Source organism: Myxine glutinosa, chromosome 11 (assembly GCF_964187855.1).
Source record: "Myxine glutinosa chromosome 11, kmMyxGlut1.1, whole genome shotgun sequence".
Lineage (NCBI taxonomy): Eukaryota > Metazoa > Chordata > Myxini > Myxiniformes > Myxinidae > Myxine > Myxine glutinosa.
The window spans coordinates 127,812,006-127,829,930 of record NC_136271.1 but is presented as its reverse complement, the minus strand read 5'-3'; the positions used below and the strand labels follow the sequence as shown (position 1 = coordinate 127,829,930).

The following is a 17,925-nucleotide window of genomic DNA, read 5'->3' as shown; positions in this document are numbered from 1 at the left end:
ATCAGTGACATGGTTCTTTTAACAAAGAAATCACCAAAGTGTAAAAGAAACTCACTAGATTGATATACTGAGTTAAGAAAGTAAACCCAAGTCAAGAAAAAGAAAATATTCCATATTAAATGCCAAGTCTGTATATATATATATATATATATATATATATATATATATATATATATATATATATATATATAGATATATATATATATATATATATATATATATATATATATATATACATGTATATATATGTATGTATATATATATATATATATATGTATATTTATCCTTTTGCTTGTGGAGTAAAATAAAGAAAAAAAGGCAAGAGCGGTAATTGGTCACTTAAGTTGAGGTATCTCGTTAATTCAAATATCAAACCCAAAAACTGACTCCGGCTGCCCTGACCCGCGAGGGAAGCAGCAAGAAGTGGAAGGAGAGGAAAGGAGGGGAGGGGAGACTGGGGGCGGAGGGGGGGGGGGAGCGCTGGCATGCTGGCATTCGGGGCAGAGTTCGTGGAGGTGTTTTGAAGTTCGCGGAGTGACACGGGCACGTGAACACCGGTGCCACCTCGCTCGGCTCGACATCTCGTCTCCACCATGTTCGTCCAAGTTGGGCTGCGGGTCTCGTCTCCAGTCGGTAGGGCAACGTCAGCGATCTCCGGACGAGCACGAAGGGGAAGTGTTGGTGTGCGCGCGTGTTCCATGACGGTCCGTCGGTGCCCCCGTTGTTGACGGTTGTTGTTGCAGGAGAGGAGGCGTGAAGGACGAGCGGCGGCTCTTGTGACCGCGTGGGGACCGCGGGTACGACCACCGGCCACCGGCACCCACTGTTGAGCAGGTTGGAGGAGGGTACGTAGATCAAAGGGGAGGGGAGAACCAGGCAATGGGGGATATTTACGTCGAACTCGGATGTTTATATATGGCTGCTTATTGTCGATGTGTGACGTATTTTAAATACGATTCGTACCATAACCTTCCAGACGAATTTAGACGGTGATGACGAAATAAATTCTAACCGCTGGGCTATTATATCATCCTAATAATGACGTCATTGGTCGGATTTGTTGGTCCTTGGGATCCAAGCAAAAGGAAGTCCTCCTGTTCCAAGTGACTAAGACCTTTCGTTGTGCTGTTTACAACTTTGGGGTCTGAACCAGGTTAAATCCCATAAAATTTTGATACATATCTGTCCATTGATGGTCTACTACTGCTACTACCCTTATAATTCGCATGGAAGTTCAGAATAACTGATGTCCGCAGTTGTCCTTGTCCTGCTCGCCATTGACGAGCTCGTGTTGCCCTTTAGATTAATGTGAAGAAGTTTCAGAAAACATCTGGCGTGGGATGCTCGGCCAGCTCGTGATGCATGTCAGGCCTGTCCATGTGCTCGGGCCCTCTGTGTTCGCTGTGGTTTTGGGATTTCCCGCCTCCGGCGCACGTGATTATTAACACAGTGAAGGGCAGTTCTCTAAGTACTCGGGTGGTTACGATAAGAGAATGCAGGTAAAGGTGAGCGAAGTCATCATTGACGATTCACCAGATTCTGGTCACTAACCCTTGACTACATGTCAGACATGGGCCTTGAGTTATTGACGAAGAGTTATATTTACCCAAGCTTTTATCTCAGTACTCTTAGGTGTTATGATAATAAACTCGGTGGTAGTGCCTGAGCTGCCTGAGTTCGCTTCGCCAACACCAATCCAATCAAAACCTAGATGGTATTCATAGAATACTTACCCTGCGCAGTCAACTTGGTGTGAGCCAACTCTTCTATTTTTGAACGTTTTTTTTTTTTGATATAATATGGCTGCCCGATTACATCATAAATTTATATTCCCTAAATAATTGTTGCATAGATCATGCTCAATAAATTTCAAACTGATCAGACTGAGCATTGTCCCTGTCGAATTATGACGTCATAATTATGGGACCAATGACGTCATCGTTAACAACACCTATTCCCCATATGGAGTTCTTTACAATGAGCTACGTTTCAATTTTAAAAATGCTGACACGGCACACACTTTACTTTACTGAAATGCAGACACAAATGTTATATTTTCGTCAAAGATCGTCGGAATTTCGCCAAATCTGTTTTGGTCATGTGTTAATATACCTCAACGATTGACAAATCTGAAATCAGAATTTTATTTGAGGTCAAAATGACCCCGTGAGGTCGCTCCGTACTTTGCCTGCTCGTCATGTGCAGTGTGATAATTAATTCCATGCCCACTCTAGAAGACTCTTCTTCTTCATGCAATAACAACTTCTGGCTTCCAGACCGTACATCCAATCATGTTTAAATTTTGTACATGTATTACACTTCTTTACCTCTACTATAATATAGAGTTTCATTTCGATCAATGAAGTGGTTCAAGAGTTATAAATTTTTTAAATATTTTCGTTTAATTTTTTATATCTGCCAAACCACATCACCTATCGCAAATTCCAAAAGGACATTTTAGTAGACTGATATGCTGAACACATCTGTGAAGTATCCCCTCGACATGATCAAAAATGAGGGAGGAGCTTGGTTTTAAAAGTTTATGCTTATAAACGTCATAACTCTGAAACCATGTAATGCATGACGTCATGCTCGCTGACGTTTTAGTTCGTCATGGGTATGCGATTCTGCCTGCAAAGTTTGGCCTCGATCTGGTCAGTCATCTAGGAGAAAATTGGATTTTAGTGGCTTTTCAGGCTTTTCACTCAAAACAATATGGCGTCCGAACCACGTGACCTGCGACATCATTATAATTTTATTTCTGCATCAATTTATACTGAGAAGACGCTTAAGAAATTTCATCCTGATCGGATGAAGTTTTTTACTTGTCGAATTATGCCGTCATAACGGCGGCACCTATGACATCATAATTCACTTATGTTATTCCCCATGGAGAGTTCTTTGCAATGAGACCTGTCTCAATTATTTCTGTGCAGGTGCAAAGATATAAATATAGATAAGATATATTTATATATACAAATATATACAAAGATAAAAAAGATATATTTTGAAATATAGAGGTGCAAAGTTTTTTGGTTTTTCCAAGATGGCGCCCGTACCACGTGACCAGTAACGTCATAATAGCCACTAAAATATTATACTGGAGGAGGCCGTCCTATGTTGAAAATTCCATGTCAATCGGACCAACGGTTGCCGAGAAAATGAATTTTTAAAATGCAGACAAGCACGTACGTACGTACCCGAATGCTTAACCCTGCCTTTCGCTTCGCGAGCGCAGGGTAATAACACCCAGGCAGGGTGGGCCTACATCATAGAGCACAGCATCCTCTGCAGTAGAAGTATTATATTGCCGACATACCTGACCTACAATCCAGACCTGACCTGCAATCCAGACCTGACCTGCATTCCAGACCTGACCTGCATTCCAGACCTGACCTGCAATCCAGACCTGACCTGCATTCCAGACCTGACCTGCATTCCAGACCTGACCTGCAATCCAGACCTGACTTGCAATGCATACCTGACCTGCAATCCAGACCTGATCTCTAATCCAGACCTGACCTACAATCCAGACCTGACCTACAATCCAGACCTGACCTGCAATCCAGACCTGACATCCAGACCTGACCTGCAATCCAGACCTGACCTGCAATCCAGACCTGACCTGCAATCCTGACCTGACCTGCAATCCTGACCTGACCTGCAATCCAGACCTGACCTGAAATCCAGACCTGACCTGCAATCCAGACCTGACCTGCAATCCAGACCTGACTTGCATCCAGACCTGACCTGCAATCCAGACCTGACCTGCAATCCAGACCTGACCTGCATTCCAGACCTGACCTGCAATCCAGACCTGACCTGCAATCCAGACCTGACTTGCAATGCATACCTGACCTGCAATCCAGACCTGACTTGCATCCAGACCTGACCTGCAATCCAGATCTGACCTGCAATCGATGTAAACGCCATAAAACAACCCCAAGTATCCTCAGCAAGAGTCGGCCTTCGGGCCGTTGCCATGGGTACATTGGCTGTGCCATGGGTGCATTGGCTCTGCCATGAGTACATTGGCCCTTGCTCTTTCATGAGCCTTGATCTTGGCATTGGCTCTGCCACAGGTACATTGGCTCTTGCTCTTTCATGAGCCATGATCTTGGTATTGGCTCTGCCACAGGTATATTGGCTCTTGCTCTTTCATGAGCCTTGATCTTGGTATTGGCTCTGCCACAGGTACATTGGCTCTTGCTCTTTCATGAGTCTTGATCTTGGCATTGGCTCTGCCACAGGTACATTGGCTCTTGCTCTTTCATGAGCCTTGATCTTGGCATTGGCTCTGCCACAGGTACATTGTCATTGGCTCTTGCTCTTTCATGAGCCTTGATCTTGGCATTGGCTCTGCCACAGGTACATTGGCTCTTGCTCTTTCATGAGCCTTGATCTTTGAAAGAAAAAGTAGTGAAAGTTAAATGGATTCGCAGTGCGTGTGCGATAGGATGTCGAGGAAATGTTATTGAAAGTGGAACTTAAGCTAATGTATTGCAAATGTCAAGTGGTATAGACCTAAGTAAAAGGACAGAATGAAAGAATAAAATGTATTAAGCTCAAGCTAAATGAAATGAATTGATAGGTTCAATGAACCTAATATCCTCTTCCTGTATCTAAGCTCCCTTCAATTGTCCACTGATTGTTACCAACGTGAACGTAAAACGACCTCTTCGGCTGTGATTATCATATGGGTTGGCCTATCCATTCTTTCCTTGAATAATTTGTCCCACTAACACTGACATTGTTAAACTAATGTTTTATTAAAACGTTTACAGCATTGTAGTGTAAGTTTAACTGCTTCACCTGTTAAGTGCTTCCCAACCCGGGAATTTCCAAACCATGCTCAGATAATTTAGTCGGTTATGCTCTTCAGCTGTCGCCAAAAAGGACACACGAAAAATAGGAAACACAACATAATTGTTCTCTCCATGACTTTGTTGCTTTACCTTCAACTCCGGGTTCCTCTTATATAGCACCAATTCGGATGAATAAAAGAAAAAACCCTCCAAATTGTCAATAAAAACAAAAGAGAGCGACAATTGGAGCTGGAAAACCCGACAATTGGAGCTGGAAACCCGACAATTGGAGCTGGAAACCCCGACAATATTGGAGCTGGAAAACCCGACAATTGGAGCTGGAAAACCCGACAATTGGAGCTGGAAAACCCGACAATTGGAGCTGGAAAACCCGACAATTGGAGCTGGAACGAAGGCATTTAGCGAAATGTCTTATGGGCTGCAGCATGGCGGGCACACTTGGCAGATGTGGTGCCTGGATAGGCTAGTTATTTTGAACCACGGGAGGTGGGGAATGACAGGACGGTGGCACCGATAGCCTGGAGAGGAATAGGGGAGGCAGAGGAAGGGGTGGACCTCAGAGGGTAGTCGACATCAAAATCTTTACTGGTAAATTCTATCTGGCACCGATCAGCTATAAATGTGTCCTGAGCTCACGTGGCTGGTATTGCTGGATTAGCCGATGGCCTGTAGCCACTTTCACCAACCGAGGAGGGCTTGTGGAGGGGAGATGACTCGATGGGCTGCGCCAACCAAGGGCAGGGTCTAGGAGAGGGGAGGTGGATCAAGGTTAGGCTGGGACATGGGGTGTAGGGAGCGGACGAGGTCAAAGCACGCGTTGCTAGAGTAAATGCTTCTTGCATTATGAGCAACACCATTGAGGGAGGGGAAAGGCAACCCATAATGGAACGGATAAGCGTAGAGTAGATATGATAGTTAGCAACACTGATTCTTATGATGGAAAGTTTACAAAACAAAAGTTTACTGCGAAAAGGCATGATCGCCGACATTGAGGGCAAGTCATTAGGCGAGAGTGCAATTTGTAGACTTTTCTTTTCAAGGTAGATCTGCTGAGTTTAGTCCTGTTGTGGAATTGTTCATTTCGATCAACCTTGAGCTGAATATTTTCTCGTGTGTTTCAGAAACAATAAATAGCGATTCGTTTCCACTTTTCTTTTTTGCTCTTCTGCGCTGACAGTTTCCTTTATATGACAGATGCACTTCAACAGACTTTTGAGTCAAGACTACTTGGAATGATCAGATACTTTCCTGCTCATGGTGCTTAATCATTTATGGAGCATCACCGGTTTGTTATGGCAGTTGGGGATTGGAAACGGTAATTTCTCACAAAGGTATTTTTCAAACTTCTGAATGATATCGTGAAATACCTACTCTTGTGAAAGACACAGCTCTCTTGGGGCCATCCATGTCCATGTTGCACAAAGGAAAATCGACTGCACATTTCTATCGAAGGAAGCCTGGTGTTGGCTTCCAGTTAGGGTGCAGGCTTGGGATCCTAGTATCCTGAGTTTGAATCCCGGTCGATCGCTAGCGGTTAGGGTGCAGGTTTGGGATCCTAGGATCGTGAGTTTGAATCCCGGTCGATCGCTAGCGGTTAGGGTGCTGGCTTGGGATTCTGGGATCCTGAGTTTGAATCCCGGTCGATCGCTTGCGGTTAGGGTGCAGGCTTGGGATCCTAGGATCCTCGGTTCGAATCCCGGTCGATCGCTGAATTAACGCCAGGGGGGTTGACTCGGCCTGTCATCATTCCGAGGTCGGCAAATTGAGTACCAGCTTGCTGGGATGAATGATCCCGGTGTGCACCCCGATTTAGAATAGGTACACCGTATCCTTGCGCATCATAAGAAGCGATTAAGGGTTGGCATCAGGAAGGGCATCCGGCCATAAAAACATTGCCTCAAACAGGGAACCATGAATGTCATGGTCAAAACCATTGTCAAATTGATTGTCAAACCCAAGCCTACCGTGAATCAAACCGAAGATTAGACAGTTTAGCGGCACCGAGTCTTATGCAAAGACATCTGTTGTACTTGATTGACTTAATAAATGAGTTAATCAAGAATGCAACGGTGGTGCAAATTTGACTGAACTTCGAAAAATCGAAGTACTGTATGAATATTAGCAAACCCTTGAATATTAGGATCAGACTTGCAAAGACAATAACCTTCACGATTTCAATATACATAGGCGACAGAAAGAAGTTTCAAGCGCTTGAGTTAAGGTCCTGAAGACTACTCCGTGTCCAATAGACACACGAGGAGAACCAATATCAGAATTATCACATATTGTTGAGCCAACATTGGAGAAAGATGGAAATGAGAATATTTTGGGCACATTGTCAGTCTTAATGATAAAAATCTGGAAAAACTGTGACTGTTAGGTAAAGTAAAAGGAAAGAGTAACAGAGGCAGTCGAAGGTGGACAGATGGAAATTGAGAGCATAACGGACACAATCTTCCATGAAAGCCGTTTTCAAAAAGCCCAGGATGGGCTGAGATTGTGAGATTTCACGATTCACGCCACGATGTCTCAGCCATGAGCAGAAAGACTCTTCAATTCCACACCTTAATGCTTAATTTCTCCAAATTAGTTCCACACTGGGAGGTACAGTGGCCTGCAAAAATATTCACTTCCTTCCAATATTGCCACATTTAGATGAATTACGAATTACGTAGAAACAATTTTTCCATATTAATTTTTTTATTCATAACTGAAGAGATCAAACTGAACACTGTTAACTTGAAGGAGGAGAATTCCTGCAGATGTCAGGAATAACTGCAGAAAACATGTACAAATCAAAAATCACTGGTTGCAAAAGTATTCGGCCCCTTCGGTCAATACTTGGTGAAAGCACCTTTTTCAGCACTGACTGATATGCGTCTTTGTGTGTAGGTCTCTTCAGTGATATGTGAGAGTGAGCGAGATGTGAGTGAGATGTGCACAGTGAGATGTTGAAATATTTGCCCATTTTTCATGTGAAAATTGCTCTAGTTCTGCCAAGTTTGATGTGGATCGTTGAAGGACTGTAATTTTCAAGTCTCACCAGAAATATTCAATTGGGATCAAAAGTCAGGACTCTGACTGGACCACTCAAGAACATTTGTTTTCTTCTTATTCAGCCACTCCAGTTTGGCTTTGTCTTTGGATCATTGTCCTGCTGGAATGTGAATCTCCTACCCAGTTTCAGATTCATGGCAAGCAAGTTTTCTTCAAGGATTCTCCTGTACTTTGCACTGTCCATTATCTCTTCTACCCTGACAAGCTTGTCCATCCCTGCTGATGAAAACCAGCCTCATAACATGATGAAAACCAGCCCTATAACATAATGCTGCCACCACGATCCTTGACAGTAGGGATGCTGTTGACTGGGTGATGTGCAGTGTTAGGCTTGTGCGAGACATAACACTTTGAATTTAGACCAAAAAGTTCAATTTTTGTCTCGTCCGACCACAAAACATTTATCCACATGCCGGCAGTATCTTTAAGGTGCTTTTCCCGCAAACTCCATATGAGCTTTTAGATGCGTCTTTTTCAGTAATGGCTTCTTTCTTGCTGCCTTTCTATAGAGGCCAGCTTTGTGAAGTGAACAAGATATTGATTATTGATGAACCGGACATATCGGACACTTGCAGTCTTGCAGCTCTTTCAAAGTCAATGTTGGATTTACAGTGACGTCCCAAACCAGTTTCCTGCTTTCCCAGCTGCTCAGTTTGGATGGGTAACCTGATCCGGGTAGAGTCTGGGTGGTATGATACGTCTTCCACTTCTTAATGATGGATTTCACCATCGTCAAAGGGATAATGAGTGACTTTGAAATCTTCTTATAACCCTCTCCTGAATGGTGCTTCTCCACCACTTTCAATCTGATTTCTTTGGAAAGCTCCTTGGTCTTCGTGTTTACCTTTGGCTTCATATTGACTAAGTCTACATGTTGACCTTGTTGAGCTCCTCAGTCTTCATGTTGACCAAGGGAGTTGCACCGTAAAACTCCATAGGTAAGTGGGGAAGTCTAATTAGCTCTACCGGGAACGTAGTTCCAAGGAGCTTATGCGATGGTGCGTCATCACTTGAATTGACTTCCTGAATCCGTAAACACTTGCAACTTCAACCTCTGATGGGATTTGTGACCAAACCTGGCACAAATTATATTTGTTATGTTGTGACTAAAGTTTGTTCACGGGATTTTAAAAAATTGGGCCCTATGGGGATCTACGGCGTGGTTGTCCCCCACCCCACCCCCCCCCCCCCCCTCACCCCACCAAATAGGTATTTGCTTTCTTCTCAGAAACTACACGTGCATTTATGATGAAACTTTACCACAATGTTCCAATGTTCTGTTCATCACCAGTGATGTACCAATGTTTGTTGCCGGCATTTAAAAAATTGTGGTCTAAGGCAGTCTATGGGGGGGTGCCCCCCAGAATAGGTATTTGCTTTCTTCTCAGAAACTACACACGCGATTCTGATGAAACCTGACCACAACCTTAATCACCAGTGATGTACCATTGTTTGTTGAAGGCATTAGAAAAATTGGGTGTCTGAGGAGGTATATGAGGTGTGAGGGGGGTTGCCCCCCAAAATAGGTATTTTTTGTTTGTTTGTTTAAAGTCTTATGATTATGTTAGTATGATTTGACATGCTGCTCTGTCTTCTAGCAACCATTAAAACTGGAGTAAAATACCTTTAGTCAGTGTAGTATACTGTTTATTCTACCAGTTGAGCACCCAGGGGTATTGCCCCTATTTTTATGTTTTCGGGTTGTCCGTCCGTCCGTACGTCGTCCGTACATCCGTATGTACATACGTCCATACGGGCTAAACCTTGTTTTTCTCAGCAACCATATGTCCGATTGAGACGAAACTTTCAGGGTAGGAGTGACACCCATGCAGAATGTTTTTGGGATAATTGTGATGTCATAGGTCATGTGGTATGGCAGCCATCTTGGATTAAAAGCAAATAATTAAATAATTATTTCTCGGCAACCGCTGAATGGACAAATTTGAAACTTAGCACATTATCAAGTACTCCCAATGAGGAACAAAAACATGATAATGATGACATCATAGGTTAAGTGGTATACCACCCAAAAATGTTTGAATATAATTCCTTCTCCTAAAAATCTGAAATTGCATGCACATGATCTATGACCCATTTGTATTGAAATATTAAATTTATGACATCATAGGTCACATTGTTTGGCAGCCATATTGGATTGAAGGAAAATATTAAATAATTATATCTCTGAAACCGCTCACCCTATTGATGCGAAATTTTACAAATATCTAACAGCACTGTTGCATATAGTTTGAAAATGATGATGTCATAGGTCACGTGGTTTGGCAGCCATCTTGGATAGAAAAACGAACCTTATCCGATCAACACGGAACTTCACAAAGGTGATCCCCTACCCATACATATGCAGAATGATGGAATCTACCCATTGTGGGACTATGCGGAGGCATTTGGCAACACAGTCACATTGTTCTAGTTTTTTAAGTTAAACCACTGATTCCATGCAGGTGAGACCTATTACACCTATTCTGTAGACTTTCAAGCAAATACTTTGCTCCTCAAGTGATTTAGGATATATTTAGGATATTGAGAACTTATGTAACCAACAATCATCGAATTTTCTTTGTTAATCTAACATATTCACATTTTATCTGCATTTTTTTAAGCTTCATCACTTTGGAGTCGTTTGTGAATACTCTATATTAAGTTTGATTTGAAAGCATAATGAAATAAGCTCGGGTGGCATCAAAATGTGAAGACTTAGGAGAGGAGTGAGGGTTGTGGGAGGTGAATACTTTTGCAGGCCACTGCACATTCATCAGAAAATGTGTATACAGAAGTTGTTTTGTTTTATTTATATCCAAAGTCAAGGCTCATGAAGGTACTAGAACATGAAACGTATCAGGACTCAACAGACCAGGAGGAACAGTACAATGAGGGGGGGGGGGGGGAGAGGTGGGCGGGGGGACACACCAGCATCAAGGTTGAAGGTTGAAGGAAAAGACAGAGGGAGACCTGGACAAATAGGGGAGGAATGAGGGGTATAGGAAGACGCATGGGGTGGATAAGATGGATACAGAAAGAAACTCTCAGTAAGGAAAAAGTAGAAATTCCGAAGGAGGTGGACTTTGGTGATAAGGAGAGGGTGGGAGGGCGTGTGCTTAAAGGGGTAGAGAAGATCATGGTTTTGCGATGGGGGACGATCTGAGATGGTGGTGAACAGCTGTCTTGAAAACTTGGAGAAGAATGAGATTGAAGAGAATGTGGAAGTTGGCTCCACAGACAGGAAAAAAGAGGAACAAATGAGTAGAGTTGATCGCATTTGAAGTACAGTATTCCCTTTTCCCAAATAAATTTTTCCCAGGATACTCATTCCTTAAAGAAATGCTCGGTGCTACGCTTCAACCTGCATTTCGCAAATTCCTTACCTGCAAAGAAAGTGGACCTCACCCTGATTATCATTAAGTAAGTGACTGTCATTGTTTAATTTAAAGTACCACATAATGTACATGTTGTTTCATACAAGCTGTGGCTGCCATGCCAATCGATAATCTTGTCTATTATGAGATATAGAGTCTGGCAGGATTTCTCAGGGAAAGCTTAATCGCCTTTGAGTTGTCTCGTCTGGGTGCAGTCCTCGCATCAAGGGATTCCGACTGCAAATCCTTTATCGCATGCTGATTCTTTTCGTGTAGGACATTGCATCTTACCTTTCATCTTGCACTTGCAGTCGATGTTAAGGTGGCTGTCTCATCTGCTAGCAGTCCCTTGAGGATTTCATATATCCCTCTCTGCATTTTGAAAAGAGCAAGACATTGTGTGGCGGTACCCTGGCCAACTTTAGCTTTTTATTTGCTTCTTGGACATCTCAATCTGGCGAGTTATGCCGGGTGAGTTGTCCTTTGGCCTGCAAACGAAGGGGCACTCGACTCCCTTCACCCTGAGGTTGACTGACCTCTTTATTGAGAGTTTTATCACTCAATGCTGGATGGATCCTCTTCGTATTAGCTTTCTCCGTGTCATATAAATGTGCACACAGGTAATTCCAGTGACCCAAGTTTTAATGTTGTCGTCTTCCCTGTCGAGTTTGAAGTCACATTTATTTTCCAGTTGCCGACTGGCCAATTGTTCTTCATGGAGCACAGTATGAAACTCGAGAGCTGCATGTGAAATCATAACAGTAGGCCTTGTACTTGTGTTATTTAGGGAAATCTAACACCACTTTAAAGCCTTGTACTTTTCACTTCCATTGGCCAGCACACTTTCCTGCACCCATTTTTCTGGCCACCATCCCACTCCCCGACCATCCCAGCCCCAACCTCACCTCTTCATAATGCTTGGAGCAACAGCCATTACCTCCCTGAAAGGAAGGATAAAGCACTGCTGAACTTATCAAGTACAGACATCCAAGTAAGATGGTAAAATAAACAACATGCATTTCAATGTGTGCAGCATTTCAGATATTTGGTAACAATGATATGGGGCAAGGCCATACACAATGTGATATAGAGGGGAGGTAGGGGGAAGGTTAGATCATGTGCCCGTGGCAATAAATCATCTGGATACTTCGGCAGAGATGTGGAAAGGTGCACACATCAGAAGAAAGAGGTGCAAGCGCATGTCGTGAAATAAATCAAGCCTTGTATCCATTGGCAAAAGGCGCTATATAAATATAATTATTATTTTTTATTAAAACATATAGGTAGATTGAGAGGAAGAAGAAGAAGAACCACCTTTAGAGGCCATTTTCCCGCCACAGAGCAGGGGTTGGCCTTTTTTGGGCACCGCAGTCCCCTTTTTGAAGCAATGTTTTACGGCCGGATGCCCTTCCTGCCGCCAACCCTGTTAGTCGCCTCTTGCGACACACAGGGAATTACCAGTGAACTGGTACTCGATTTGCCGACCTCGAAAAGATGACAGGCTGAGCCAACCCCCTGGCGTTAATTCCTGGATCAACCGGGACTCAAACCCAGGATCCTAGGATCCCAAGCCAGCACCTTAACCGCTTAGCCAACACCAGGCACTAACAAGATAGATTGAGATATCGAAGGAAAAAGTTTTAAAAAGGAAGCTTCTGGATGTGGAGAGGTTTGGTGGTGGAGTACTTGGTCTCGTCATATTGTCATCACTGGTGTGCGTTTGACTGGGGTGGGTGCCCAGGTAAAGTTTCTGCACCCTAGAATGGTGACCTGTCCAGAATTAATGCTAGCCAGGGAAGTGTTCGCTGCTTGGGGCAGGTGCCCTAAAGCTCTGTCAAGAATATGTGCTCATCCAACACCACCCCCTGAATGTACAACGAAAAATCATTTCCTTCTTTTATTGTTGTCCGAGGCTCATGGAAGGGTTTATACAGGTAAGGGAAATGGTAGGGGAAAGTGTGTACGCCCCTCACGAAAAAGCAGATACCGAGGAGACAAGTGGGAATTGAATAAACGGAATATTAGTTTAAAAGGGTGTACAATAAAATAAGAAGCAACAGACTGATAATTCATTTGAGGTTAATTGTAAAATGATAGATGGAATGAACAGAAGGTTGATCGAGGTATCTGAAGTGCCAGCGGAATCAAGGAGAAGCTGGTGTTTTGAAGGGAAAGGTTAATCTTCAAAAACTTCAACTTCTCCTTGCTTTCCATGGCATACGTTAGCTCTGTCGATTACATCCATTGGTCTTCTTGTCCACCGACACAGATGGACACGTTCAATTCTGGCCTTTCTCGGCCTGACTATATCGGTCGTCATGTTGCTTTTCAGGCAAGGCAATACATCAATAAGTGTGCCATCTGTTGGGTGAACTGTAAGCTGGGTGTCCCCGCATGTTAGCATTAAGCAGTTGGATGTTAGGGATACTACGGTACGCTGCCTTTCAAAAGGTAGGCTGTCGTGTGTTGGCATCTGGTCAAATTCCAAATGCCTACCCTAATGTGCATGGGCACTGCATCGGTGCCATAGCTGTGCCTCAGAAATGATGCAACCAGAGGGCCGAATTCGTAAACAAATCTTGGTATAATGTGTTCTGGCGAGAAGCATCAAGTTACATTACAGAGTTACATGTTTTCATGGAGGCCAAATGTATCCACACTCTAATTGTTGACATGTCGCTTAACCTCCCCTTGCCTGTGTAACTCTTTCATGTTTTCTTCGAACTTTCAACAGACTTACAGAACTTTACTTTGGAATTTTGGCCCACCATTCTACATCTACACATTATTATTTAACTTCTTTTTTTAAACCTCTTTATTGAAGTTCTTTAACTGCTGAATGTTTATTGGATACCTATTCTTCAAAGCCTTCTTTCACATCTTCATTGAGTTGAGATTGGAAAGTTTAGATGACCAATTAACCACCTCGACCTTGTTAGTCTTCAAACATGTATTGGTTTATTTAGGCGTGTGCTTGAACTCATTGTCATGGTATAAAAAGTAATCACAACAAGTACAGATACATTCAAAGTACACCGCCCCCATGCCAAATAATTATATATCCTCCAGCGTGGCATTGCCGAAGCGCCTCCGGCGCCCGGCAATACCGCCGTGCAGCGCATAAAGACCGCCATGCAGCTTTCATACAACCCTGCTTTGATACAACCACGCTTTCGTACAACCCCGCTTTCATACAACCCCGCTTTCGTACAACCCGGCTTTGATACAACCCCACTTTGATACAACCCCGCTTTCATACAACCCCGCTTTTGATACAACCCCGCTTTCGTACAACCCTGCTTTCGTACAACCCCGCTTTCGTACAACCACGCTTTCATACAACCCCGCTTGGATACAACTCTGCTTTGATACAACCCCGCTTTCATTGGACACGCTTTCATAAACACGCTTTTATTGGACACGCTTTTATTGGACACGCTTTGATACAACCCCACTTTCATTAGACACACTTTGATACAACCCCGCTTTCATTGGACACGCTTTCATCGGACACGCTTTTATTGGACATGCTTTCATCGGACACGCTTTAATACAACCCCGCTTTGCTACAACCCCTTTCATACAACCCCACTTTCATCATAATTAAACCCACACCGAAGAGTCACATGGCTGGAGAAGATAAAATATAGAGTTTCTTCTTCTTCACACAATAACTTCCAGATTCCAGACTGTACAAGCAATCATCTTGAAATTTTGCATACTTGTTCCACTTTGTGACTTCTACTTTGTTATAAAGTTTCACGTCGATCAATGAAACTGTTCAAGAGATATAATTTAAAAAATATTTTCGTTTAATTATCAAATGCTGCCAATTCCATGTAAGCTTTCGCAAATTCCAAAAGGGCATTTTAGCATGCCGACATGGGGAACATAATTTTGAAGTTTCCATTTGATATTATCAAAAATAAGGGAGGACCTAGGTGTGAATGGTGTATGCTTCAAAACATCATAGCTCCTAAACCATGTGACTTATGACATCATGCTCATTGAACCTTTTGTTTGTCATGGGTATGCGATTCTGCCTGCAAAGTTTGGCCTCGATCTGTTCAGTCGTTTCGGAGAAAATGGGGGTATTAGTGTTTTTTCACGAAAAACAATATGGCGGCCAAACAATTTGACATATGACGTCAAACGTTTTTGCATTCTGAATTTTTTTTCACTAAGGTCATGTAAAAAATATATATATTCGTGGCATTAAGGGGTCTATTTGTCGAATTCTAACCTCATAACGTTAGCACTTTTAATATACTAAATAAACATGTTTTTTAGTCCCATTGCAGAGTTCTTTCTAATTAGCCATTACTCTATTTTTTCCATTAAGCCGTTTCAGAGATATGGAGGGGCAAAGTTGAAGGTATTTTCCAAGATGGCGCCCACACCACGTGACCTATGACGTCATAATTAGCAGTAAATATTATACATGTCTCGCCAATCACTTGGTGAAAAAATTGTGTCAATCAGACCAACGTTTGCTGAGAACTTCACTTTGAAAGTTTTCGGAGGTGAAAAATCAGGTGGAAGAATAATAATAAACTCAAGGAAATACAATAGGTATTCCTCTACATTGTAAATGTAGAGGAGACCTCGTAACTTATTCATTACTTGAACATATTTCTTGTAAAAATGTAATTATTTTCGTGAAAATATGCAAAATTTTATATTAAATATTTTTTATCATAGCCTTTGAGTATATCACCAAGTCAGTACATGGCATCACGTAACAACTGTGCTAACTATGGAGAATATGGATACAAGGTAGGTGGGCTCAGTTGTACCTATTATCTCCGACAGGGCCCCAGCACCTTCAGATCTGCTGACTGATATAAGATGCTCTTGTAGGAGCAAACAACGCTTATTGTATGTACATCATGCATTGTCAAGAAAGACATTGCTTGTGGTATTCATTGCAAGTTTGGTGCACAATGATATAATATCATAAAAATAGATATCATATAAATGGATGAAGCAAAACATGTTAAGATGTTTCATGAATATGAACAATATGACTGAAGGAACTGCGCTCCAACGCGAGTCGAAAGAATTGACGCGACCAAAGACGGAATTCGTCCGAGTTGCTTTATTGAAACAAAACAGCTCAGGTATTCTGACAAGCCCGTTTATCGGGCAGCAATATATATACACATTTATGTCGGGAAGTTTGCCCGGCAAAAGCTATACCGGGCATGCCCGGGTGTCAAGGGCGAGCCTTGGAAAGGCGAGTCTGGACCTGCCCGGGCGTGTTTGGCTGCGGCCTGGCAAGTCGAGGCTGGGCGTGCCCGGGCGCTCTGGACGAGCACTGGAAAGGCGATAGCGGGCATGCCCGGACGCTCTGGGCGAGCCCTGGAAAGGCGATAGCGGGCATGCCCGGACGCTCTGGGCGAGCCCTGAAAAGGCGATAGCGGGCATGCCCGGACGCTCTGGGCGAGCCCTGGAAAGGCGAGAGCGGGCATGCCCGGGAAAGACGAGACCGGGCATGCCCGGGAGGTTCGGGCGTGCCCGGGAACAGTGAGTCCGGGCATGCCCGGGAGAGGCGCGTCTGGCCGTGTTCTGGCCGGTGTAAGGCGATTGTGTGCATCCAGCGGTAACCGCTACACACGCCCCTCCAGAATCGACCTGCACCGGCAGGGTCAATTTAAGGGGGGTCCGGATGACCCGGCCGAAGCGACCCCTGGAGGGTCGTGGGGAGGGGTCCGACGTGGTGGTGGGTGGTCGAGCGGGGGGAACTGTGGACAGGGGGCGGCCTCGCCACGGAGGAAGGGCCAACCGTGGTGGTCGGTCGACGTCCATGTGCGCCGGTTTGAGGCGGTCCACAGAAATCCGGTCCGGCCGGCCGCCGAAGTCGACGATGAAAGACTTGTCGCCCCGTCGCAGGACCCGGAAGGGCCCGTCGTACGGCGGCCGGAGTAGCCCCCGGTGCGCGTCATGACGCAAAAAGACGTACTCCGCTGTGCGAAGCGCCGGGGGGACGTAGGACTGGGGGCCACCGTGGCGGGACGTCGGCACGGGGGCAAATCGTCGGGCGGCCTCTTGGAGGTCCGAGCGCTGGCGAGCGGCGGACCAGGGACTGGTAGCATCGGGCACGAATTCGCCCGGGACGCGGAGCGGCTGGCCGTAGACGAGCTCGGCGGCGGATGCCTGGAGGTCTTCCTTGGGGGCCGTGCGAAGGCCCAAAAGGACCCACGGCAGCCGGTCGGCCCAACCGTCGTCCTGAAGGCCGGCCATGAGTGCGGCCTTCATGGAGCGGTGAAACCGCTCGCACAACCCGTTGGCTTGGGGGTGGTAGGCCGTGGTGCGGTGCAGCGTGACCCCCAACGAACGGGCGACCGCGCCCCAAAGCTCAGACGTGAACTATGGGCCGCGGTCGGACGAGATGTCCGCTGGTGCGCCGAAGCGCGCGACCCAGGTGGCGATGAACGCCTGCGCCACGTCGGCGGTGGTGGTGGAGGCGAGGGGCACGGCGTCCGGCCACCTGGTGGTCCTGTCCACCATGGTGAGCAGGTGGGTGAACCCCCGCGAGGGGGGCAGGGGACCCACCAGGTCCACGTGGACGTGGTCGAAACGCCGTTCAGGCACGGCGAAAGGTGCCAGCGGGGCCTGGGTGTGGCGGTGGACCTTGACCCGCTGGCAGGCCGTGCAGGCGTTGGCCC

The 17,925-nt window shown here is 44.9% G+C and overlaps 1 protein-coding gene across 3 annotated transcripts in view; it reads left to right on the top strand.

The window, feature by feature from the left end:
• Positions 1–450: 450 nt before the first annotated feature.
• Positions 451–17,925, top strand: part of LOC137436885 (microphthalmia-associated transcription factor) — a 100,183-nt gene continuing 82,708 nt past the window's right edge. The window contains exons 1-2 of one of the 3 annotated variants that reach the window (XM_078787105.1): positions 451–633; positions 744–845. The gene's annotated coding sequence lies outside the window, so the exon portion shown is untranslated. The remainder of the gene's footprint in view (positions 634–743; positions 846–17,925) is intronic. The other 2 variants (XM_068131091.2, XM_068131090.2) reach the window with 2 other exon arrangements.